Here is a 24,801-nt window from a genome sequence, read left to right as displayed (position 1 = left end):
TCCAAATCGAAGTGGCTAAGACAACAAAGGTTTATGTTTTACTCCTGCTGCAAGTCCACTGTCGTTCATTGTAATCACTCAGGAACTGAGGCTGACAGAATAGCCAGTGTCTTAAGATTGCTGGTCACTGGCTGGAGGTAAAAGAGAAGGTGGCAAAGCATTTACTGGCTCTTAAACGTCCATGCATAGGTGACCCCTGTCACTTCTATTCACATGTCATTGGCCAAAACAAATCATATGATCACTTCTAACTTCAGGTGGGTGGGGAAATTCTATCCCATCATGTACCTGCTTAAAACTTTGACTGGTCCCACATTGCTTTTGTTTGTTTGTTTATTTATTTTCTTAGAAGTATAGTTGATTTACAATGTTGTGTTAATTTCTGCTGTATAGCAAAGTGACTCAGTTATACATATATATATATATTCTTTTTCATATTCTTTTCCATTATGGTTTATCACAGGATATTGAATATAGTTCCCTGTGCTATACAGTAGGACCTTGTTGTTTATCCATCCTATATATACTAGTTTGCATCTGCTAATCCCAAACTCCCAATCTTTACCTCCCCCTCGACCCCCACCCTTGGCAACCACAAGTCTGTTCTCTATGTCTGTGAGTCCACATTGCTTTTAGACTAAAGTCCAAATCCCTTTGCAGAGTATGCAAGGTCCTTTGTGATTTGGGCGCAGTCTACATTTTCAACATCAACTCCTCCCACTCTCTACTTTTCACCCAATGCTCTGCTCCAGTTACACTGAATTACTCTCATTTCTAGAACATTCTGTGTACTTTCTTGCCTCTGTGCTTTTGTACATGTTGTTAAATGTGCCTGGCAGACAACTACTCATCCTTCAAGGCCTTATTTTCCCTTCCTTTATGAAGCCATCCCAGAACTCCCTAAATAGTCACTCCTTCCTCTTTGACCCCACTCTAATTTGTAAATATCTCCATTATAGCATACTTTTCAACACATCACAGGGTAGGAAGTTATTTATTTCTATATCTGTCTCTTCTTTAGTCTAGAACTCCCTTAGGGCAGGACCAATGTCTTACTCACATTTATGTGGCCATGCCAAGCACAGAGCCTGGTGTAGCTTAAGAAATATTTGTTGAATGAATGCATAAATGTTCTTTTCCACAATCCCGGAATATTAATCATATACCCTGTACTCTCTGGTTCATGTACTTTAAGGGATTTCTGCCATCTTATTTCTTTCCCACTATGTCATTTTATATTTCCCACTTTCTAATAAAAGACTGACTCTTTCACTTAAAAACTCAAGAAGTCTGTTAGTCATACCCCATGAATTCCCTAAGTAGCTCTGATTGAACTCTCACTTGTGATTCCCGACTAATTTCAATCACATTTAATGCCAGTATTTATTGCACTCTTTATATGCCAGACACAGTGCTTGGTACTGGGGGACATGAAGACAAATGATAGTGTCTGTGCTCTTCGAGTCTTGCACCAAAGTACTCTATTTCACCCACACCTTTGGGTGTACAGTGAGACCTGATTAGATGCCTTCATAGAGGGGGCTAGCTAAAGTTCCTATTCCCATTTTTTTCTCAATGTAGGATGCATATAAATCCTTTAGTGGGAAGAAAGAGTCTTCCTTCCCACCATCTATTAACATTCAGACTGTTACTTGGCAGTGTTGGCCACTTTAATTATTAACCAACAACACCAGACTAAATAAAAATTTTAGGGCAGGAATCTGGAATTTGGGATGAATACATTTCATGAGTCAGAGTGAATTAGGAATGTTCTTGACCTGGAGTGATATTGCGGTGTGGGGTGGGGAGTAGCTGGGCACCTTGAAATGTGTCCAGTCTGGATTGAGATGTTCAGTGATTATAAAATACACAATAGATTTTGAAGACAATACAAAAAATTGAGAATCCTATAATCATTTTTCATATTGATTACATATTGACGTGATAGTATTTTGGATATATTGTGCTAAGTAAAATGTATTATTAAAATTTATCTCATCAGTTTCTTTTTTACATTTTTAATGTGGCTACTAGAAAATATCAAGTTACATATGTAGCTTACCTTTAGGGTTGGCATTACATTTACAGCAGACAGCCCTGGTCTAGAAGTTAAACATCACCCATTCGGTTGGTTGTTGCTTCCACCTTCCTTCTTTCCCTTCCTCCCTCCTCCCTTCCTTCCATGCCTCCCTTCCTTTATTGAGCATCTTTTATGTTCAGGTTCTGTTCTAGTCTCTGGGTTCTTTCTAGCAACGTCCAATTTAGTGGCAAAGAAATTTATAGAAACAAATGATTACACTCTAGTGATAAGTACTTTCTTAGGCCATACATTGGTGGTCCTTTGGGGGAGCATTTGATTCCGAGGAGCTGAGGAAACTTGAGCTGACTTTCAGTTCTGCCTGCAGCCATCTGTGGGAAATGGTTGCCCCCAATCAAATCGGTCTCTATAATTATGGCTCTGATGACTCACCTAATACTGCAAGGGAACAATGACCCTTTCAGTTATGTCAGGAGTGGAAGGAGAAAGGAAAAGGAGCTCAAAAATTGGGACTTTACAGTGTACAAAACACTTGCTCTGGGCTTCACATGTACCATCTAACTTCATCCTCTCCACAGACCTTTGGATTATGTATTACTGTAATTACAGGTAAGGAAACCAAGGCTTAGAGATATCCAGGAACTTGCACATGTCACCTTGGCCAACTGTCTTCAAAGAGGCATTGGATAATTGGGTCTGGCTGACTCAGTGCTAATCCTTCACCAAAATGAGGGAATTGTCTTATTGATCATGAACTAATAATATCATCTCATACACAAAGGATATTTCATGGCTTTAATTTTTAAATTTTTTCCTTTATTATTTTTTTACTTTTCCTTTTTCTAAAATTGAAGTATAGTTGATTTGTAATCTCATGGCTTTTAATATCCATGATCAATTTATAGTAATTTTGGTCCAGCTTCCTTATTTCAACAATTCTACCTTTTGGTCAAATGTCACTATCAGGATCCTAGTGAGTTCTATCCTATCTGTTATCCGTCTTTCCTGTGCAAGTTAACTTCTGCTTTCACCTCAGGAGTTTTTCAGTTGTAGTATATTACGTCTCAGATGACAGAATGCTTTCTATTAATGGGAGAGAAGAGCTCTCAGAGGCCTTTACCTTTTCACGTTAAGCTCCTATTTTCATTTTGTCTTTATCAATGATTATGTCCTTTCACGTTTTTCAGTTTGAATAACCTATTGCTACCAATGATGAATATTGCCTGAGAATGTCAGAGTTAACCATGATTTTAGCTATTGTGAATTAATGAAAATGATTTTTACATTAGCACTGAATTAGCTGAATGGAATTAGTTCCAAGAAATAAGTCTAGGACCTTTAATTCATACCTCCAACACCCCAAAAATCATCCTTCAGAAAGCGTCTAGGAGTAAGGTATTTTAGGATAAGAGCACTGGCCAGACACTCGTGATCTGGTGTCTGGTTCTCTGTGTCTCTGTTCTGCCGTCCTCAGTGTTGGTTGCATCTTCAGGCTGGCAGCAAAATGGCTACAACAATATCGGGCAGCCATCTAAAAAGGACAACCCACAGAACCTTCCAGTGGCTCCTTATGGAGAATGAGCGAGGGACCTTAGCAGACTTTTTCTTGCATCTCATTGGCCATCACTGGGTCATTAGCCCATGCCTGAGCCAATCACTCTGAAACAGTGGCATTACCCTTGGTGGGGCTGACTTTGGTGGGAGTCACCTTCCCCTGAGGCACTTGGCTGTTACACCTGAGCAAAATTATGGTTCTGTTAGGAAGGAAGTAAAAGAGAATGTGTGTTTGGTAGGCAACAGAGGCGCCCACTCCAACAAAGCCAGCACAATTCAATGTGGTGCAGATGATAGGTAGTTATTTTGGGGGACTGTGGTGCTACAAAGAAACACTAGTGTTAGTGACTTGATTATCAGGATAGTTAAGAAAGCCATAGTGAGTAGGAGAACACTCCATAGGCACTGAAGTTTCATAGTCAAGAATATGGTTATATATAAAATTGCTATGTTGTTGTTCTGCTGATGAATCCAGGCCTCTGCAGGGGAAAACAGATGTTTAGAGCAGAGTCAGAAGAGAGAAGAAATGAGTCCAAGTTCTGCGGCATAATATTCAGGTGTTTCATCAACTTAGCTGCTTGAGTACCTGGAGAGAAGGCAAGATGCTCTGAGTCAGATGTTTACACATAAGTAGTAGGTCAAAAATAAATTAGCCTTTTGCTACATCATGCAGCCTGGGGTGGTGTTTCGTCACATCAGATTTCTTATTTATTCACGTTAACAGTAGGAACTAACAAGACGAGTGTAATAGGTGGGACTGGATCCAGACCACACTTGGGAAAAGTGGCAAGTTCTGCAAATTCTTGATTATTCACAGCAACGGATGAAAGCAAGAGCACAGCTAATCTAAATTGACAGTCAGAAGGGTGTCTTTTTGGCAACTATGGCTTGCATATGAATATGTGTGTTACCTGCTGTTTTGTTACTAAAAAATCTGGCTCCAGAATTAGAAATCTCTCCATTTCCTTCCTTCTGCCCTCCTGCTGCTCTTTGGACCTCTGTTTCACTCAGATGGAGTAACCCCCATGCCTCTGCAGGTGCTGGTCCTTCTTAGAATGCCCTTTCCTACCTTGTTCACCTGGCAAATTCATGCTCCTCTTTCTGGATTCAGATCAAGGCTTTGGAAATTCTCCCCCGCTAATGATTCCCTGCCACTGAAGTGACTGAAGTGGTCTATTGTCTTCAGAATGTCTCCAGCCTAAAAAGAAGCTCTTCATCTTCTTTGTCATCAGAAGGATGACAAACTGTCCCAGTTCACCTGGGCCTGGGCCTGAGTGTCCAGGGACGTGGGATTTTCAGTGCTAAACCCACAAAAGACCAGGGAAAACTGGCATGAGTTGGTAATCCTAGGATATCAGCCAGTTAAGAATAAGGAGGAAAGAGGGACTTCCCTGGTGGCACAGTGGTTAAGAATCTGCCTGCCAATGCAGGGGACATGAGTTCGATCCCTGGTCCAGGAAGACCCCCCCATGTCACGGAGCAACTCAGCCCGTGCGCCACAACTACTGAGCCTGCGCTCTAGGGCCCACGAGCCACAACTACCAAGCCTGCATGCCACAACTACTGAAGCCAGCATGCCTAGAGCCCGTGCTCTGCAACAAGAGAAGCCACTGCAATGAGAAGCACGTGCACCGCAACGAAGAGTAGCTCCCACTCGCTGCAACTAGAGAAAGCCCGCACACAACAACGAAGACCCAACACAGCCAAAAATAAATAAATACATTTATTTTTAAAAATATAAAAGAATAAGGAGGAAAGAGAGTCAACGGGGGTTGGGAGGCAAGAAGCAGTAGGCGAGGTAGAGGGTGAAACGGTGGCAAAGCTCTCATGAATCCCTCTCCCTCAAACTTCAAAATTCATCACTCGGTTCAGGCTTTGAAAACAGTGAATGAGAACAGTTTTGAGATGGAGGCAATTAACAAGGTGTTGGTCTTTTCCCATTAAAATGTGTGTATTAAAAGTATCACTCTTATCTGGAAGCAATGACTGTTGAATTGCCATGATCACTTAGTCAAGCACTTATGAGGCGCTTAATGAGAGCTCAGTCTCCAAAACTGTCCTTGTAACTTATTCCCGACTCATCCATTCATTTATTCATTCAGCAGACATTCACTGAGTGCCAGGCACCATGTGGGGGCCATCAGCCTGGAGGAGCCCTGGCGACGGCCCTGTCTCCACCAGGAGCTGACTAGCAACTCCTGCCTGTGCATCTTCGTGTTCATAGCTGATGGGTTTACTGTGCAGGAGGATCTTGGTGGGCTTCCCGAGCAGCCTTGGGAATGAAATAGTGAGCAGGCAAACCTTGGCAAGTTTGACTATAGCTTGGGACCGCAAGTACTCTGAGATACCCAGGAAAGAGCATCACCAGCTACAGTTCATCCTCAGCTTAAACGCAGTTGTGAGAAGTGAAAAGCAAATCATTCTTCGGGTTAAATCCACAGCTCCTGTCCTCATCACTTCCCTCTATCTACCCCCAGTGAACTATGTGTAGCTCCCTGAACTTGTCTGCTTCTCTTTGGCTTCTAGGCCCTTTTGTGGTCTGTTTAGGTTTGCTTGAATCATCCTTCCCACTACAACAGCTGCCCCTACTCCAATGAAGTTTCATCTTCGTCATCACCTTCTGTAAACCTGCCCAAACCTTTTCCTTTGTGGCCACGAGAGCCCACTGTACCTGCCCCATTGTAGCATTTATTACACAGTATTGAAGTTACTTATTCAGTTATATGTCTTTGTCACTAGATTGTGAGCTTCTGGAGGCAGGATTGTGCTCTGCTTACCACACAGCAGGTGCTAATAAATATTTGTTGAATAATTGAAGGGGAGAATAAAATAACACTTCCCTAAAACGATAGTAAACATATGTTCCATGATTTTTGAGGTCAGCTGACATATTATTCTGGTTCGAGAATTATATTCAAAATATTTATTACTACTGAACTAGATCGTCAGTTGGAATAGACCCTGGCTCGGTGGGGCTGGATTAAGGTGCTGGAGCCCCAGCTGTGCCAGATGTTAAACTTTTAGCTGCTGGATCCTGGGGAGGTGAGGAGTCCCAAGGAAGGAGCCTGATGTTGGAGTGGGGGGAGGGGCATGATGGAAAGATGTTTATTTGCCCATTGATACTGAAGTATTTTAATATTTTAATAACTGTCATGGTCATCCAGGTGCATGTGGGTCACATTTCAGCCCTGGTCAGGTTCATTTTCTCATTAAAATGGATGCTGTAGAGTTTGTAGCAGGGAGAGAAAGGCTGCATTTTAAATCGCCCCAGTTTCCCCTGGTGGGATGCTCTGTGTAATCTTATCAGATATGTTCATGCATGGAGAGGACTCTTTATTCAGTTTCCATGGCAGAGCAGAGAAACTAATGGTGGAGTTAGTAAGCCGCGTGCTTTGACAGAAGGCGGAACGGGGTGGGGAAGCCGTGGTGGGAATGTTGGCAGCCATGCAGTATTGGGGTCTGCTATGCCCTCTGGAGCTTTCCAGAAGATGCCGACCTTTAAATCAGAGTTTTGAAAACAGACAAACAACCCCCGAGCTGATTTTTTTCAGAGCCTGAAAGTGCCAAAGTAAAGTGTGAAATCATTAAGAAATGAAGACACTTGGATATATTTGAAATCTCTTTGTGTCTCCAAAGACTTTAAAATCTGCCTTCATTTAATTTAGCCATAGGGAGATGGCTGGTAAAATCTCTGGGCCTGTTTTACTCAAGCACTGAATATAGAAAGGTGTTTAACTACAACTTGGATGCTAATGAGTGCAAATTTCAGCAACTCTGCCACGTTCCCCAGTGAAACTCTGATTTAAAAGAATTATACAAAGCCATACTTTCTAAGCATAAGGGATTTCCCAGGGAAAGAGATAGAATTCAGAAACTGCAGGTTTGTGTTATAAAGCCTGTTTTCTACCCATTTCAGTATACGCTTTGAAAACGCAGGAGTATTAGAAGCAGAGGAGAATGTAAGATCCAAGTTATGTACTGAAAGATCCTGGGGAATAGCTTCTAAAGTATAATAGGATGTAAGATGGTAAGAGATTGCGTCAGCTCTGAGAGCACTGTCCCTGATTAAGAGCTCAAATCTGACAGCCGGGACAACTGAAACAGCTGAATGAAAATAGAATCCCCAGAAGAATCTTTGAAAAGAAAATAGGACAGAAACCCAGAGGCATATACAGAAATTGCTAAAGGCACCATGTAAGGAAAGGTCACAAAGAATAAATGAACATGGACTAGGGCTTCCCTGGTGGCATAGTGGTTAAGAATCCGCCCGCCAATGCAGGGGACGTGGGTTTGATCCCTGGCCCGGGAAGATCCCACATGCCACGGAGCAACTGAGCCCGTGCGCCACAACTACTGAGCCTGCGCGCCACAACTACTGAAGCCTGTGTGCCTAGAGCCCGTGCTCTGCAACAAGAGAAGCCACTGCAATGAGAAGCCTGGGCACTGTAATGAAGAGTAGCCCCCGCTCACTGCAACTAGAGAAAACCCACGCACAGCAACGAAGACCCAACGCAGCCAAAGATAAAAACAAATAAATTAATTAATTAAAAAAAAAGAACATGGAATAGTGAAAGGAAGGGGAAGACCAGGAAGGAGCATCTCATTAAAATTTAGTGTGAAAGGGACTTTCCTGGTGGCGCAGTGGTTAAGAATCCGCCTGCCAATGCAGGGGACACAGGTTCGAGCCCTGGTCCGGGAAGATCCCACATGCTGCGGAGCAACTAAGCCCGTGCGCCACAACTACGGAGCCTGTGCTCTAGAGCCCGCAAGCCACGACTACTGAGCCCACACGCCTAGAGCCTGTGCTCTGCAACAAGAGAAGCCACTGCAATAAGCCTGTGTACCGCAATGAAGAGTAGCCCCTGCACCCTGCAACTAGAGAAAGCCTGTGTGCAGCAATGAAGACCCAACGCAACCTAAATAAATAAATAAATAAATTTATTTAAAAAAATATAGTGTGAAAAACTCTGCTATTTATACTTACTGTGACTTACACAGAGGAAATAATCTTCTGTGCAGGCCACAATTTATGCTCAAAGATGTTCATCACAATGTTATTTATCATAACTCAAAAGTGGAAATCATCTTAAAAGTCAACAATAAGAGAATGTTTAAACAAAGGCCAGCACGCCTATAAGATACACTGTAGCATACAGCTATAAAAAGAATGTTCTTTGGAAGTTTTTACTGAAGTGAAAATATTTGTGGCATCCACACATCTTAATCTCACCCATGTAAACAAACAAAGAAATTTTTTTTTTTTTTGCTGCAGGTTAGTTCATTGAAATAGTTTGTTTTTCTCCCTATAATTTTTCCTTCTCCCCACTTTTAATTAGAAGCCAGATTTTGTCATTCTTGGCCTCAGAGATCTGAGCAGCAAGCAGAAATAGTCTGAAGTCAATTACCTTTCAAAATATTATTTTTGTAATCAGAGAATGGCATAAATGTTATTTAAAAATACTACTAACAAACAGTCCCACTTTAAACATCAGGGGAAAAAACTATGCAATGCCATTTGGCAAAATGGTGCATGCAGCCTGCTCCAAAGTAGCCACCTCAGCTGCTGACCCCGGCTGGCCTGGGTCAGCTGCTGCTGCTACGTTTGCAGAGTACAGGAAGGCTGCACGAGGCCTCTGAACCCTGGGGAAAGGATGAGGCTTTCTCATTCTTTCACAGTGGTTGCTAAACAGCACCTCAACTTCTATTAAGAGTGACTTTGATCTTGTAATAAACTGTAATGGAAAAGAATTGAAAAAGAGGAATATAGATATATACATGTATGTTATAACCAAATCACTTTGCTGTACACCTGAAACTAACCCAATATTGTAAATTAACTATACTTCAATAAAAAAAATAAATAAAAAAGAGAGACTTGGAGCATTCATTATGTGTACATATAACGTATTGGGAGAGCCAAGAGTGGTAAATGCTGTTACCATCCTTCTATTAACCACCACTTCCATGATAAGACCCTGTGGTACTTCCTGAATCATCCACATTGGCTCAGTACAGGTTTAGAGTGAAGTACATTTTGTTGTGATCCAATTCTTTCAACATTGGTAATTTAGGTAGGGTCTGAGTCACAACTATTAACTAGAATAGTGGTTTCCAAACTTTCTTTTCCACAGAGCAACAGTCCATTCTTCAAATCCAAGGTTATGTGAAGTTTAATAAAAGTTGAGTTCCTCTGGTAAAGTGGTGATGGAGAGCCCCCAGGATCCCCAGCTCAGCCGTACTTCTTTTCCTACAAGTTATCTCCCCCTCTTCACCCAGGAGGGCCCGCAGAACCCCCAGTGCTCTGTGAGCACAATTAGAAAACCACAGAACCTCAGTATTTTCATGAGAATGGGCTTTGTTCTAACCATACGCAGAAAAAAGAGATCCTACAGCTATGGATGGTCTAAGCTTATTACACATTACTGTGGCTTGTGGGGAGGTAGGGGAAAGAGAAAGAAAGGGGTATCTCCCTTAACTGGGAAAGATTTAGCAGTCCCCGGACCCTTTCCCTCTCCTAAACCTCATCATTTATGCTTTTCTTTGGACTCTGAAATCTGAGAGTGAGATAACACTGCTTTATGGAATGCAATATAAAATTAAATGAACCCCGAAATTTTCATATATTCCAGGGTCAACCGTACATTTGAAACACGAGAAAAATGCTCTAACAATGTTGCGTCAGAAAGCCTTTGAGTTTTTTTTTTTAGTTTTAATTTTTTAATTTTTTAAACATCTTTATTGGAGTATAACTGCTTTACAATGGTGTGTTAGTTTCTGTATAACAAAGTGAATCCGCTATATGTATACATATAGCCCCATATCTCCTCCCTCTTGCGTCTCCGTCCTACCCTCCCTATCCCACCCCTCTAGGTGGACACAAAGCACCGAGCTGATCTCTCTGTGCTACGCTGCTTCCCACTAGCTATCTATTTTACGTTTGGTAGCGTATATATGTCCATGCCACTCTCTCACTTTGTCCCAGCTTACCCTTCCCCTTCCCCATGTCCTCAAGTCCATTCTCTATGTTGTCTGTGTTTAGTTTTAAGATTCATTTGCCATGACAAATTGTTTCATGCCAAATGAATCTTAAAACTCAAAGGCTTTATTCCTGAAGAACCTAGGGGCAGGACAGGAATAAAGCCTTTGAGTTTTAAGATTCATTTGGCATGACAAATTTCTTCCCCTTTTCTCTTTCCCCAATTAAAGGCAGATTTTTCAGGGTTCCTCCAAGCTCATTTACTAACTACATGGCTTCAGTGGAGGACAGGCTTCAGTGGAGGGTCCTGGTGGACAGCCTAGCCTGGGTTCTGGTGCGGACAGAGTGGAGTCTGCATCCTGCCCCCCACTTAGGAGCTCGGTGTTGGGGAGTAAGGCAGGTAAGCTGTAGGAGTTTCAGTTTCTCCTTGTGGAGGGCAAGAGTAAAAACACTTATTTCAGAGGGCGGTTGTAAGGACTGAATGAGATGATGCATTTAAATACCTGTCACAGTGACTGGCATATTGGAAGTGCCCAATAAATATTTATTATTATTGTGATTTTTGCTTGTGAGCCTCTAAAACAGTAATTTAAAAAAATACCACGGCTGCCCATTAGAATCACTAGGAGTGCTTTAAAAATTGTAAATTACTAATAGCCCAGACCAATTCAATCGAAGCTTTTGGGCTGGGGCCCAGGCATTGCTAATTCAAAAAATTACCTCAGTAATTCTAATGTTGACAACCACTGGGCTGAAATATGCAGCTGTGAGTGAGAACACCTGATGGTGGAAGAGAGCGGGTTTGGGAGCAGGAAGAAGCCTATGGGGGACCCACAGAGATGCTCGGCCTCCTCTGATCCAGCCTGTGTGTGTGTGTGTGTGTGTGTGTGTGTGTGTGTGTGTGTGTGTGTGTGTGTGTGTGTGTTGTGTGTCTGCAGGGCGACTGGTGACTGCGAGGGAGAGAAGAACTGATTTCAGAGAGATGCTTGGAGGCAATGGAACCAATCGCCAGATCTTAAGTGTGCATGGCCCTTTACCATTTTCAAAGTGTTTTCCCATAATTAACCTGTTCAGTCCTTTCAGTAACCCCGTGAAGTACACAGGGTACACGTTATGCCCAGTTAAAGAAAGGGGAATTGAGTTACAAACAATTAGGTCCTGTAATTTCAGTCAAACAGTACCCGACACAGGAGGAATTCAGTTTTGGACTTTGTGTCAATAACAAACCTTAGTGCTACTTTCGTACCCGAACTCCCGGAAGTTGAATAAAGTTTATGAATGGGAGACAAATACATTGCAGGATGGGTTTCAAACGACTTGTGTTGAATATTCCAGGAAAAGCTGACCTGAGTATACATGATGTTCTCAGTGTCCCGTGTAACTTCTTAGAGGAACCTGTTCCAAAGTCAACTGTGGTCTGGAGAACAGCAAAATGCTTACACACATATGTACCCACCCACTTCCCCCAGGGACAATATCCCAGAATTGGATCCAGCTCTTAGCTACTCTGTGGCCCACTACTTTTCTGATACTCCAGCCCTGTTTATTAGTCCAGCATAAACTATCTAATTTCCCTCTCCTTGGGGATCTGTTGCAACTTTAAATGCTGTAAGCAGACAATGGGTTTACGGGAATTGCCTAACCAGGCATTGCATCTTGATTTGTGGTCTTACAATTGGTTTTGGAGTTGATCTGGATTCAAAGAAGTGAATGACCACAGAATCAGGATGTGGGTTGGTCTTAAAAATTAGGGTGGATGTTCATTCAGATACAGCCTTCTGGGAACTAGCTTATTTTGTATCATGAAAGAGAACATCAGGTGTTTTTCTGTTTTGTTTTATTTTGTTTTTAATGAGACTTGGTTTAGTAATTTATTCGGAGACCTCAAGCTACATGTGAGATTCCCCAGGACCTGAAGGTATGAAGGGAAAACTATTTAAAATCATGTTTCAGTCAATGCTACTGAGAGAAATATTATCCAGAAAACCTCTGTGTTCCATCCTTAGGGATTTTTTTTCTCATGAAGATCTCAGAAGCGTAGTCAGAGAAATGTCAGGTTTATATCTTACTCTCTGGATTCTGATCAAGGTAACCATTATCACAGTTTTGATGAGCTGTCAGGGGAAAAGATCATCACACACGGATAAGCTGAAAAGAAGTGTGACCGTGGGGTAATGTCACCTTGCCTTCTTTCTGGTCCCCCACTATCACCCTCCTTCCTGCTATAGGACCTTTGACAGGCTCTTGCCTGTGCCTCACTTGTTGTCTCCTAGTTAACTCCTAACCAACTGTTAAGGGTTGAATTGTGTCTCCCAAATAGGTATGTTGAAATTCTGATCTCCAGTACCTCCGAATGTGATCTTATTTGGAAATAGGGTCATTGCAGATGTAACTATTTAAGATGAGGTCATACTGCAGTAGGGTGGGCCCTTGGTCCAATATGACTGGTGTCCATAAAAGAAGGTCTTGAGAGACACACAGGGAGAAATACCATGTGCCAATAGAGGCAGATACTGGAGTGAGGCAGCTGCAAGCCAAGGTACACCAAGGATTCATCAATCTGGCCACCACCAGAAGCTAGGAAGAATCTCAGAGGGAACGGGGCTGTGCCGACACCTTAATTTTGGACTTCTAGCCTCCAGAACTGTGAAAGAATAAACTTCTATTGTTTTAAGCCACCTGGTTTGTGGAGTTTGGTTACGACAGCCGCAGGTAACTAATACACCATCCTAATCTGAGTTCAAATGTCACCCTTTGGAGAAGCCTTCCAGATCCTTCCATGGCTTAGAATACATTCTCCTGCTTTATGGTCCATTGTCACCTCTAGTTTTCCTTCATAGCACTTATCGCATTTGGCAATTACTGCAAGGTTTATCTCTTAGACTGTAAGCGCTCTGAGGGCAGAGGTGATGTTTCTGGGACTCATCATTGCATTTCCAGCAACTAGGCTTGTACCTACCATTAGCATGCATGCTCTAAATATTTGTTTAACAAACTAAAGAATAATGAGTAAATTCTATTTAAAAATTTCATTTCTAGCTTTTCAAAATTATCAGGATGCTAACACTTTAAAAACAGAAATTTTCTGGTTAAATTCATTTTATCTGAGAGAAGGGATTACTTTTTTGGAAGTTTGAAACCCAGCCTTTTCATACTTATAATATTTTTCTTCAAAGTACTGAAAAAATATTTAGGCTTTCTTCTTCTTCTTCTTGTTTTTTTTTTTTTTGCTTCTATAAATATATATATTAACATCTTTATTGGAGTATAATTGCTTTACAATGTTGTGTTAGTTTCTGCTGTACAACAAAGTGAACCAGCTATATGTATACATATATCCCCATATCCCCTCCCTCTTGCGTCTCCCTCCCACCCTCCCTATCCCACCCCTCTAGGTGGTCACAAAGCACCGAGCTGATCTCCCTGTTCTATGCAGCTGCTTCCCACTAGCTATCTATTTTACATTTGGTAGTGTATATATGTCAATGCTACTCTCTCACTTTGTCCCAGCTTACCCTTCCCCCTCCCCATGTCCTCAAGTCCATTCTCCATGTCTGCATCTTTTTTCCTGTCCTGCCCCTAAGTTTGTCAGAACCATTTTTTTTTAAGATTCCATATATATGCATTAACGTACGGTATTTGTTTTTCTGACTTACTTCACTCTGTATGACAGACCCTAGGTCCATCTACCTCACTACAAACAACTCAATTTCGTTTCTTTTTATGGCTGAGTAATATTCCATTGTATATATATGTGCCACATCTTCTTTATCCATTCATCTGTCGATGGACACTTAGGTTGCTTCCATGTCCTGGCTATTGTAAATAGTGCTGCAATGAACATTGTGGTACATGACTCTTTTTGTTTTTTTAAATTTAATTTTTATACAGCAGGTTCTTATTAGTCATCAATTTTATACACATCAGTGTATACATGTCAATCCCAATCGCCCAATTCATCACACCACCACCACCACACCCCCGCCGCTTTCCCCCCTTGGTGTCCATATGTTTGTTCTCTACATCTGTGTCTCCATTTCTGCCCTGCAAACCGGTTCATCTGTACCATTTTTCTAGGTTCCACATATATGCGTTAATATACGATATTTGTTCTTCTCTTTCTGACTTACTTCACTCTGTATGACAGTCTCTAGATCCATCCATGTCTCAACAAATGACCCAAGTTCTTTCCTTTTTATGGCTAATATTCCACTGTATATATATGTGCCACATCTTCTTTATCCATTCATCTGTCAGTGGGCACTTAGGTTGCTTCCATGTCCTGGCTATTGTAAATAGAGCTGCAATGAACATTGTGGTACATGACTCTTTTTGAATTATGGTTTTCTCAGGGTATATGCCCAGTAATGGGATTGCTGGGTCATATGGTAGTTCTATTTTTAGTTTTTTAACGAACCTCCATACTGTTCTCCATAGTGGCTGTATCAATTTACATTCCCATCAACAGTGCAAGAGGGTCCCCTTTTCTCCACACCGTCTCCAGTGTTTACTGTTTGTAGATTTTTTGATGATGGCCATTCTGACTGGTGTGAGGTGATACCTCATTGTAGTTTTGATTTGCATTTAGGCTTTCTTTTATAGAAATAGTTTTTAACATGGAAACAGTGTAAAAAAACACTTGCTTAAATTGTTTGAAGTCTCCCTCTCCTCCCTCCTCCATAAAATGCCATTTAGAATATATTTTGAATATCCTTTTCTTGGAAGGATTCAACATTTAAGGGAGTAACAGGGCCATTCACTGAATATGAAATGAGTCAACCAGTTCAAACTATATTCCTTGCCTTTTCCTCAATGCCTTTCCCCTTCCTCCTAAGCTGCTGTGAAAGATTGTAAAGTATCTTTCCAAAGCTTCATATTCCCTGTAGACCACGTGTAAAAGTTACAGGGAGCACTTAGAAGAATGAAAATAGGAGGTTCAACCATAAAGCAGTACATTGAAATAAGTGTGTCTCTTCACCTTCAGGTATTTAATCCTGAATTTGTTAAAAACATTGTTCTTTTATTTTGGAAGAGTTTCTAGAACTTTCAAGAAAACTGGTCTTATTACTATATTGTAATGTCTGGTTTTGGAAGAAAAAATTAGATATCCTCTTTATTTACTTGTGTGATCTTTATCTGATTTTTGACCATTTCCAAGGATGGAAATTTGTCCATGCTGGGGAAATTTGAAGGGCAGGATCCTGGAAGAGAAGGATGAGAGAGTTCAGCAGTGTCAGCTGTGGTGTCTGAGGAAGTGCTGGGGGTGCAGGGTCAGCATGGATGAACTTGAACTCCCATTGGTGATGTTGAGCTAGTCCTTAACTCACTTGAGTCTCAGTTTCTTCACTTATAAAATGAAAATAAAATTGCTAAGAAGATGACTTTTGACAATACATATGAAAATGCTTGACCACATAGTAAGTGCTCTGAGGATATGAATTGAAACTGAAGTTAATCAGATATAATTATACTGCACACTTTGGTAACATCACTTACAAATACTTTTGGACACCTTCTATTATTTGAGATTTAAAATAGTCTACTAAGCCAGCTGAGCTAGGCACTAAACTACGTGATGAACAAGATAAAGTTTCTAGTGTCATGGAGCTTATGGCCTAGTAGGAGAGAAAGACAAATAAATGGATAATTTCAACAGTAAGTGCAGTGATAAAGACATGGGTGAAGAGTAATCACAGCTGACAGACATTTAGTGAGTGTTAGTAGGTGTCACATACTTTACCTTGTACTTTATGTGTGTTATCCCATTAAATCCTTATAATCAACCCATGAAGCAGTAATAATTATCTAGGGGACTTGCCCACAGTTACACAGCTGGCAAAGGATGATCCTGGTACTGAAATCTAAGTGTATCTCCTGAGTCTAAGGCTTGATTACTGCACTTGGCAGTGACCTCATAGGTGTTCTGGTTTTATTACTGTGTAACTTACCATTTCAATCTTAGTGACATAAAACAACAATGATTTTATTATGCTCATGGATTTTTGTGAGTCAGGAGTCTGTAAAAGGGTACAGCAGCAATAGCTCACCTTTGCTCCATGGTGTCTGGGCCTCAAATGGGCAGACTGAAAGGCTGGGAAAACTCAATAGCTGGGGGCTGGAAGGCTAACTTACTCACATGTCCCATGGTTGATGTTGGCTGTCTGCTGGGACCTCAGCTGGAGCTGTTAGCCAAAACACCCACATGTGGCCTCTCCAAGTGGCTGCTTGAATTTCCTCACAGCATGGTGTCTCGGTTTCAAGAGCAACCATCCCAAAGAGAATCAGGCTGCAGCTGCACAGCTTTTTATAACCTAGCTTTGGAAGTCACACAGTGTCATTTATAAGCTCCACTCCCACCCCATATTTAAGGGGAAGGAACATACCACCATTCTCAATGGGAGGAGTATCAAAGTCATATTGTAAGAACATGTGGGATTGGAAAATATAGTCTGCCACAACCCACCCTCTGACCACAATAGTTCACATTCCTCCCACGTGCAAAATACACTCATCCCCTTCTCCAAGAATTCCAGGTCTCATCCCAATGTGGCATCAGCTTGAAGTCCAGGATCTCATTATTTAAATCAGATCCAGTGTGGATGAAGCTCTTTTGTTCAGTGCCTCTGGTGGAGTTTCTCTGAAGGCCAGAGACAAGTTATCGACCCTCCTCCATCCCATCCAATACACATTTGTGGGACAAGAATTAGCTAGCTGTTATAGCACTCCCATTTGAAAAAGGGAAAATGTGTAGCACAGAGCAGTTACTGATCCTTAGCAATTTTGAAATTTACCTGGCACTTGTTGTCAGTTCCTTGACCATCTGAGTTATCCTTCCTTTTCTATAAGAAACTGCTGGTGTTTGTCACTGAGTAGTTTTTCTAGCTGATTTGCTACCAATAGTAGGTCAAAAATCAAAGGCCTCCTGTCTCTGTCCTCTTAAGTCAAATCTGATATACTTCTTTAAAAGATTTTGCAAGTTTCCTGTGTCTCTATTTACTCTATTAGACAAAAGCCATACCCGTGAAACTCTTTGAGATAAGCCACACCCCCCTCAGGCTCCCCTGGAGGCTAATGTGGGACCATGTCCTTATGGTTCTTAGGAGCCATATTGTTTAACAGAGAGAATCTGTGAAGTATGTCTTTAAGATCCTTAGAAGTCCTGTTACCTATTTGAAATATTCTATGAGGTTTGAACAAAGGATTTTAGTGTCTCACCCTGGATTTGATCTTTGGCCTGAGGTCCTTTCTTAATTTAAGTGTTGTTTGCTGCTGGAGAGGCTGGGAATGAGAAACATTTTATATTTGAACCTAGTAAGTCTTGCTCCTTTATATTTAACATTTCATTCTTATTTTCTCACATTTTGTCATTGGAAGCAAGAAGAATCCAAGTGCCATTTTCAATATTCTGCCTAGATAACATAAACCACAACAATATCTTTTTTGATCCATCTCCTAGGGTAATGGAAATAAAGACAAAAATAAACAAATGGGAACTAATTAAACTCAAAAGCTTTTGCACAGCAAAGAAAACCATAAACCAAATGAAAAGATAACTCACAGAATGGGAGTTGCAAATGATACGACTGACAAGGGATTAATCTCCAAAATTTACAGACAGCTCATGTGGCTCAATATCAAAAAAACAAATAACCTAATCAAAAAATGGGCAGAAGACCTAGATAGACATTTCTCCAAAGAAGACATACAGATGGCCAAGAGATACATAAAAAGATGCTCAACATCTTTAATTATCAAAGAAATGCAAATCAAATCTACAATGAGATATCAGCTCACACCAGTCAGAATAGTCATCATCAAAAAGTCTACAAACAATAAATGTTGGAGAGGGTGTAGAGAAAATGGAACCCTCTTACACTGTTGGTAGGAATGTAAATTGGTACAGCCACTATGGAGGACAGTTTGGAGGTTACTTAAGAAACTAAAAATAGAGCTACCATATGATCCAGCAATCCCACTCCTGGGCATAAATCTGGAGAAAACCAGATTTTTCTGGATGGAAAATGGATCCTTTTCATGGATTGAAATGATACATGTACCTCAATATTTATTGCAGCACTGTTTACAATAGCCAAGACATGGAAGCAACCTAAATGTCCATCGACAGATGAATGGATAAAAAACATGTAGTACATATATGCAATGGAATATTACTCAGCCATTAAAAAGAATGAAATAATGCCATTTGCAGCAACATGGATGGACCTGGAGATTACCATACTAAGTGAAGTAAGTCCGGCAGAGAAAGAGAAATATCATATGATATTGCTTATATGCAGAATCTAAAAAAAATGATACAAATGAACTTATCTACAAAACAGAAACAGACTCACAGACTTAGAGAATGAACTTATGTTACCAGGGGAAAAGTGGTGGGGAGAGGGATAGGTTGGGAGTTTGGTATTGACATGTATGCACTGCTATATTTAAAATAGGTAACTAATAGGACCTACTGTATAGCACAAGGAACTCTTACTCAATACTCTGTAATGGCCTATATGGGAAAAGAATCTTAAAAAAAGTGGATATATGTTTATGTATAACGGATTCACTTTGCTGTACACCTGAAACTAATACTACATTGTAACTTAACTGTACTCCAATAAAAATTTTAAAAAAACCTGATGGTGTTTTCTCAATTGTCATATGAAGCTAATTATCCCTGCCTACTAGTAGAGTTGAAAAGGCTAGTAAAATATATATAAAAGTATTCAGAAAAATTTGGCCCCAAATAAATATTTAATTAGTAATTATTAGTAATATTGAAAATATTATTTATTGTTAATATTGCTATTATATTTTCACATTAATCTTAATGGTGTATATTTGAATGCATTTATACTTATCATGTTGATGCACCTAGGTGCTTGCTGTTTTTATGTCAGTCCTTAGTATATTGAAGACATGTTCTGGCAAGATGGGTGTTCTTGCGCTAAGTAATATCTCTGGTGTATACTTAGAAGGAGAAAAGTTATACTATTTTTCTTGCTCTGAAAATTTCTATCTCTATGTTGTAATAAACAAAACCACTCATTTGAAAAAAAAAAAAGATAACCAACAAGGACCTACTGCACAGCACAGGAAACTCTGCTTAATACTCTGTAATAACCTAAATGGGAAAAGAATTTGAAAAATAGATACATGTACATGTATAACTGAATCACTTTTCTGTACACCTGAAACTAACACAACATTGTTAATCAACTCTACTCCAATATAAAATAAAAATTAAAAAAAAATTCTGCCTAGAAATCTCCTAACCCAGATCATTGAGTTCATTAGATATATTTCCCAGTTTCCACATTACTATAAGTGACAATGTTGCTAAACTTTCTGTCTCTGCATAAGAAGGGTCCCCTTTCTTCCAGTTTCCAATAACATTTTTAAAACGGTTCCTTTAATCCCTCACCAATAACCTCCTCAAAGCCTTATAGGTTTTCACCAAACAACCAGTGCCAAAGTCAATGCTATATGTTTTAGGTTTTATTTTGGCAGCACCCCACTTCCAGGTATCAAAGTCTATTTCAGATACTATTGCTACACTACAAATCATCCTAAACTGAGTGGCATAAAACAGCAAACATTTTGTTATGTGGGTCAGGAATTCTGAGCAGGCATAGATCTCTTGTCTCAGTTTCATGAAAGTTTGGAACTGAGACAATAAATGTCACTTGGAACGTCTTGATGGCTGAGGGCTAGCATCGTCTGAAGGCTCATCCACTCGTATGTCTAGTAGTTGATGCTGGCTGTTGTCTGGGATATTAGCTGGCTTGTCAACCAGACCACCTACATGGCCTTTTCCTGTGACTGCTTGGGCTTCATGGCTATGCTCCAAGAGTAAATTCTAAAGAGAATCAAGAAGAAACTGTAACATTTTAAAGATTTAGCTCTGTGAGTCACATAACATCTCTTCTACTCTAGTCACAAGCCTTCTCAGATTCAGGGAGAAGGAATATGGACCATTTCTTGATGGAAGGAATGTCAAAGTTATTGAAGAATAGCATGTGGATGGGAGATACTGTTGCAACCATTTTTGGAAAATATACTCTGCTATGATTGGGAACTATGGGATTATAAAGAATGAACACCTGAGGATTCCAGAAAAACTGTCAGAGGGAGATCACTTCTGATCTAAGTTTTAAAGGGTGAACTTGGCAAGAGTCAGAATCATTATGTTCCTAACTTGATGGCAAAGGAAATGGAGTTATATGAGTATAACCTCCTAAATTTTTATGGGTAAAACCTCCTGAAGTGACTGCTTTGAAACAAAAACACATTTATTTACATAAGTTATATTGCATTAGGAATGTCCACTTTATAGCCAAACTCCACACTAAATAAACGTTTAACAATAACCTGTAAATGGTAAAAACAATCACTGCTTCAAGAGATATAATTCAAATGCATTGGTAACAAGGAGCTATAAGGAACTGATAAAAAATAAAAAGAAAATTCAAACAGGAACATCAGCAAAAAGAATACTATAGGAGGAAGAAAGAGAACTGAGAATCTGCCACAGTACGATGGAGAGGTATTCAAGGCTGCAGATTAAATGGCTCTACAGTTTGGGGATAAATACAGACAGGACTGGTCAACATCTAGTACAGAGGGATGACATCGAATCTCCCTTTAAAAGCTGTAGGTCACTGTACCCTTAGCACGGTTCTAGATGGGGTTGTCTATGTGATACATTTTCTTGTTCAAATAATAGTCTGATAGTGGATGGAGGACCATTTGGATTTCTAAATGCCCTTCTAATCTTCTGCCCTTTCAATGGAGCTTTGTAGTCAAAACTTCTCAAAGCCTTATCTCATCTTTCTGCCCTATCTTCCACCCTACCTTGGCCAAATATTTATTTATTTCTCTTTAAATTTAATTTTATGAATAGCTTTAACATTCACATTATTCAAAAAGTCAGAAAGTATCAATGGATTTGCCATGAAATTCTGCCCGCCCTCATTCTTGTCCCTGGTCCACTTCCTCATAGGTAACCACCGTCCTTGGTTTCTCGTGTATTGTTCTAGGGTTTCCTCATGCATAGATAAGCAAATACATACACAGACTTTTATTTTCTTCCTACCTACCTTTGCTCCACTGCCTTTTTAAAACACCAAAGGTAGTATATTATGTAACCTGTTCTGCATTTTGCTTTTTTCATTTAACTACATTTCTTGGAGATTTTTCCCCTCATATAATTATATGGTGAGTTTGTCTGTCTGTCTGTATGTATATATTACAGACAGTAAAAGAATTCTTAAACCTCATTTCATTGGAGTTATTGAATACAATATAGATTATTGGGATTAGGACCAATATGAGTTTGAAACTAACCTTTTCAGTTTAAAAAATTTTGATTCAGATTAAAAATTCAGTGTAATACTGGGCAAGTTCCTTGATCTTTTAGAGTCAGTTTCCTCCTTTGAAAGTGGTGACAATAATACCTTGCAGCCTTGTGGTGATGCCATCAATAAAAGGCTAGATACAAATGGCTTAGAACATAGTAGATGCTCAACAAAAACTGCCTATCATTGTTATTTCATCACCTGAGTTTGGAATGACACTGATTGTTCTTCAGGTCTCCAATAATCATCCTGATCTGGTTCTGGAGGGACTTAATGATTCCCTCCTAAACAAGTTCCATCTCTATTCTGCCAGGCACTTTGTAAATCAAGTTCTATAAGCCCTTGAAGGCTTCATGATCTCTGATGAGCATCAACAATGCTGTGCAGGTATTTGGTGGTACTCAAAGGGAACAATGAAAGATATCAGATCTTAAATTGAAGCTTGTGTTATGGCTCAGATGAGCTGGCCATTGTGACTTTTTAGCCCTACTTCTTCACCTTTTCCTGTATCCATGCCCTTTGACAAGTGACTTTGAAGTTCCCCTACTAAAGGAATGGAGCATATTTCCCTGTCACTTGATTTTGCATTGGGCCACGTGATTTGATTTGATTTGATCAATAGAAAAAGGTGGAAGTGATGGTGTGTCACTTCTTTTTAAAGAGGCCTTGTGTATTTCCACTCTCCTTTTTGTATTCTACCATTACTGTGAGGAGAACACGTCTAAATTAGCCCTCTGGCCATAGGAGGATGACAAAAGACATGTGCAGCAGAGCCAACTCAGATGAACCATCCCAATCAGACAGCCTTGCTGGGCCCAGACAACCCACAGATGTGTAAGTTAAATAAATGGTTAATGGTAAACACTAAGATATTGTGGTTATTTGTTACACAGCAATAGCAAGCCAATACAATTGCACTTCACCAAATGCTAGGAAAATGTTGAAAAATAATAGGAAATTCAGAAGCCACAATTATTTGAGGACTGATTTATCATGCATGGACAGGGTAGGGGTCAGGGAGATTAAGAAATGAAACAGTTAGGTATGTTACAGTGCAGCTAAACAGGGATGAGGAGGGGGTATATAAACCGTCTGCAAGCATTTGAAACACAAATAGCAGGGCTGGGCTAAACAGTCTACTGAGCTCCAAGAGGAAAGATTTAGGAAAAAATGCACTAATGCTGAGCCAACAAAAACTTAAGTTGGGCCCGGAAAATGTCTTCCCAATAAGATCTGCATCACTTTTGCTCCTGAGGAAGGATTAGGGGCCCCCTTCCTTTCATAGTTTTAAATTTAACTGAAGAAGAAAATAGAAACATATTGTGGAAATAACCTCTGGCCAGCTGGATGGGGGTTAGAATCCACAGTTCAGTAAAGCTGAGCATCCAAATCTCATTACACAGATGGGCAGCTATCCTGTCCCCAGTGATCTTCCTGCTGTCTAATTACATCAGTCTGTGAATTTTAGACAACTTAAAAGAGGAAATATTAGAAATCATCTCTTGACCCAGAACAACCTCTCCTTTAAAACTAGATGTAAGGCACAAACAGACCTGACAAGGAGTCCAGGTTAATGGGCTTTGGGTCAGAAAGGAATTGGACTAAAGTCAGGTTGGTCTTTTTAAAAAGCTGGCATACAGCCTGGGACTATGGTTGGAGCACTGACGGCCAATACAGGCTGAGGCCTCATTGCTATCATTGCTAAAAATGCTTGGACAGGCTAGTAAATACTGGGCTGAGAGGGTTTTCTTTCTCTCTTTTTAAAACAAATGTAACAGCAAGATTGTACATTTCAGGGGAAAGTAATTCTACAAGAAGTTCCTGTTCCTTGGATAAATACAGACTTTCAATGCTCCAAATGGCCATTCCAATTTCTTCTTCAGGAAACACATTTTATTCTAAAAGACCCATTTAGAAGTCTCTCTTGCAATCTGGAGAGTCGAATACTCTGTTGGTTATACAGGAATGGATCTTATGGGAGTGTTGACAGGGCTCTCTTGGTGAGAAGGAATTCACAAGAGGACAGGATGACATAATGTACCTTCTTGTCATTAGCCAAGAAGGAAATGCTCTGTCTTTGGCTTTATCAGGGGCTGGGTCTGTGTGAATAGCTTCTCCTGGTATTTGTAATAATCTACCTCATAATGTTTTAAAAATAATTTGGATTGACTTTTGTTGGCTTCTCACAAATGAATTCCTTCCAGCGTCTGGAAATAGGTAGCTGGGAGAGTTGGCACAGTCTCCTTCCTAAGGTTGATTTAATTAAAACAGTGGCTCCCTCTGGTTGCTTTCTCTGATCTTCTTCAGGATTAATTGTCTTGACTTTCATGAGTTAATACAAAGAAATAGAACACTTAGAAAGTAGTTAGAGCAGTGTAATTCCTAGGGGTTAAATATTTTACTAACAGCAGGGAAAGACTAGATTCTAGGCCAATTGGTAATGATTCTGGAATGTAGATTTACACATGTGTGGGAGAGCCTTTGCTATGTGAGCGATAGAACATGCGCCTATATTTGTATGTGTTGGAAATACTTTAATCTTCTATTCTCATTTTTTATTTTTTTTTATTTTTTTATTTTTTTATTTTTTTATTTTTATTTTTATTTTTGGATAGCAGAATAAAGAGTTTATTAAAATCAAATTATTTGACTTTCCATCTATCTTTGGGAGAAGTACAAAACCATAAATTCTATCAACAATTCAATTTGAATTTCTCATTAATTTTGTAGGTTGACAGAGTTAATCTATCACCCAGTGTTCGAGGGCTGGAGAGCTAAAGAGTTGTGGGTGATCGGGGAATATCAGAATACTTTTCAATGGAGGAAATTAAGATAATAGATAATCACAGTACAGAATCTAAATTTCTTAATGG

Source organism: Eubalaena glacialis, chromosome 17 (genome assembly GCF_028564815.1).
Source record: "Eubalaena glacialis isolate mEubGla1 chromosome 17, mEubGla1.1.hap2.+ XY, whole genome shotgun sequence".
Lineage (NCBI taxonomy): Eukaryota > Metazoa > Chordata > Mammalia > Artiodactyla > Balaenidae > Eubalaena > Eubalaena glacialis.
Note: the sequence above shows the minus strand (reverse complement) of the source record.